Source organism: Anomaloglossus baeobatrachus, chromosome 3 (genome assembly GCF_048569485.1).
Source record: "Anomaloglossus baeobatrachus isolate aAnoBae1 chromosome 3, aAnoBae1.hap1, whole genome shotgun sequence".
NCBI lineage: Eukaryota > Metazoa > Chordata > Amphibia > Anura > Aromobatidae > Anomaloglossus > Anomaloglossus baeobatrachus.
In genome coordinates this window covers 90,314,063-90,316,971 of record NC_134355.1, presented here as the reverse complement: position 1 = coordinate 90,316,971, position 2,909 = coordinate 90,314,063, and the positions used below count along the sequence as shown (strand labels likewise).

The 2,909-nt window shown below is 44.9% G+C and overlaps 1 protein-coding gene across 1 annotated transcript in view; it reads left to right on the top strand.

Moving 5' to 3' along the window:
* Nucleotides 1-1,435: 1,435 nt before the first annotated feature.
* Nucleotides 1,436-2,909, top strand: part of LAMP5 (lysosomal associated membrane protein family member 5) — a 21,562-nt gene continuing 20,088 nt past the window's right edge. The window contains exon 1 of the mRNA XM_075339301.1: nucleotides 1,436-2,909. This exon is cut by the window's right edge and continues 622 nt beyond it. The gene's annotated coding sequence lies outside the window, so the exon portion shown is untranslated.

Genomic DNA, 2,909 nt, shown 5'->3' with positions numbered 1-2,909 from the left:
AAATGTAACCCCGCGCTTTACAGTTACTCTCCAAAAAACATGCCTCCATTAAAGTAAATGGAGCCTGGAACTACAGGTTATTAGTAGGAGCTGTGATTGGTTGCTATAGGAACAAAAGACATTCATAGTATAAGAAGCTTATATGTGAGGTAATAACATGTCGGTGGGGAGACGGATAGTGAGCGACAGATAGAGAGACAGACAGAGAGACAGACAGAGAGATAGAGACAGACAGGGAAAGAGACAGAGAGATAGAGACAGACAGGCTAAAAGACAGACAGAGACAGACGGTGAAAGAGACAGACAGAGACAGACCTGGAAAGAGACTGACAGAGACAGCCCTGGAAAGAGACAGACCTGGAAAGAGACAGACCTGGAAAGAAACAGATGGGGAAAGAGACAGATGGGGAAAGAGACAGACAGACATGCAGACAAGGACAGAGACAGGCAGACAGGGAAGGAGGAGACAGCCAGAGAGACAGACAAAGATAGATGGGGAAAGACACAGACCTTGATAGAGACAGACGGGGAAAGAGACAGAGAAATAGAGACAGACAACGAAAGAGACAGACAGAGACAGGCAGACAGGGAAAGAGACAGACAGGAAAAGACACAGACAATGAGATGGGGAGACAGATGGGGAAAGAGACAGACTTGGGAAAGAAACAGACCTAGAAAGAGACAGATGGGGAAAGAAACAGAGAGATAGAGACAGACAAAAAAAGCGACAGACAGAGACAGGCAGACGGGGAAAGAGATAGACGGGGAAAGAGACAGACGGGGAAAGAGACAGACGGGGTAAGAGACAGACGGGGAAAGAGACAGACCAGGAAAGAGACAGACCTGGAAAGAGACAATTTAGTTTAATCTGTGTGGAATATCTGTGGTATTGAAATTTATGTTGTGAAATGCTTCTATTAGCTTAGTTTTTGCCTTTTAATAATTACATTTCTATAAATGTTTGTTAATACATTCTATTTTGTAACAACAGTTTAACAACCCGGGTAGCTATATATATTAGCCTTGCTGGATTTCCTCGTTTCGTCCCATATATATATATATATATATATATATATATATATATATATATTTAAGTGCACACATGTACCCTGCAGAGTGATGAGACCCCCTGGCCACTCCAAACAGCTCTACAGCTGAGGACACGCAAAGTCACTCACACTCCACTGGAAGGCACACCTACTCTTTGATAGGAAGCCCATACAAATACTGGACTTATTGCATTAATAAAGCCCTGGACAGAGAACATCGGGAGCAGAATACAGCCATGAAGATGAATTGGTCGCCTCATCTATGGACATCGGTCATCACAAAATCCAATCACTAATTTGTGTTGTCACCAAATGATTTAAATTGCATTAAATGACAAATAGGGCAGTGTCCGCCGCCGCCCTGCACATGGGGGCGCTGTCCTCTCCCCTCGGTCACACGTGCAGCTTCCTCCTGTCAGATCTGGTAATGACTCCCGCAGCCTCGTGTGTGCAGCAGCCTAGATCAGACGGAGGCAGCACCGCGAGACAGGAGACAGATCGGGGAGAGGCGATGGTGACACTTATCTCTTCGGTATCCTCCCCTGGCAGAGGAGCCCGGGCTGTACCCCGACAGTGAGCCCCGGCCATGTGGACGGGAAGGTGTTTCAGCACCTGGACCAGCGATCACTTGTATCTGCAGATCTGACGATACTTCACCATTTAGAGCGACCACCTCTGTGCAAAACAGCCAGGACATCGACCACATCAATTCATAGGGATCTAACGATCTTTCAGCAAGTTGGAAAGTGACCACTCATTCCTAAAAAAGATCTTACCCAGCATCTGAGAACCGATACAGATGTAATCTTCAGCAGATCGGCAACGATCACTTGTGACTATAGAGATCTAACCTTCAGCAGATCGGCAGGGATCACCTGTCACTATAGAGATCTAACCTACTTCAGCAGATCGGCAGAGATCTCTTGTGACTATAGAGATCTAATTTTCAGCAGATCAGCAAGCGATCACTGTCACCACACTGCTCTAATCCAGCACTTTGGACAGCGATCACCTATGTTTATAGAAATCTAACCTTCAGCAGATCGGCAGGGATCACTTGTGATTATAGAGATCTAACCTTCTTCAGCAGATCAGCAGGGATCACTTGTGACTATAGAGATCTAACCTTCTTCAGCAGATCATCAGGGATCACTTGTGACTATAGAGATCTAACCTTCTTCAGCAGATCGGCATGAATCACTTGTGTCTATAGAGATCTAACCTTCTTCAGCAGATCAACAGGGATCACTTGTGACTATAGAGATTTAACCTTCTTCAGAAGATCAGCAGGAATCACTTGTGTCTATAGAGATCTAACCATCTTCAGAAGATCAACAGGGATCACTTGTGTCTATAGAGATCTAACCATCTTCAGCAGATCATCAGGGATCACTTGTGTCTATAGAGATCTAACCATCTTCAGAAGATCAGCAGGAATCACTTGTGACTATAGAGATCTAACCTTCTTCAAAAGATCAGCAGGGATCACTTGTGACTATAGAGATCTAACCATCTTCAGAAGATCAGCAGGAATCACTTGTGACTATAGAGATCTAACCTTCTTCAAAAAATCAGCAGGGATCACTTGTGACCACGCTGCTCTCACCCAGCACTCTGGACAGCGATCCCTTGCTGCACATTTCTATAGAGAACCTGTTCAGCTCCTACAGCGATCTCTTGTGTCTATAAAGATCTAATTTTCAGTAGATGGACAGCGATCACTGTGACCACACTGCTCTAACCCAGCACTCTGGACAGCGATTATCGTGTTTACAGAGATCTATAATTTCCCAGTGATATATTAAGATCTCACCTATTTCCAAAGATCGCACAGAGATCCTTGTGTCCTTACAGATCCCC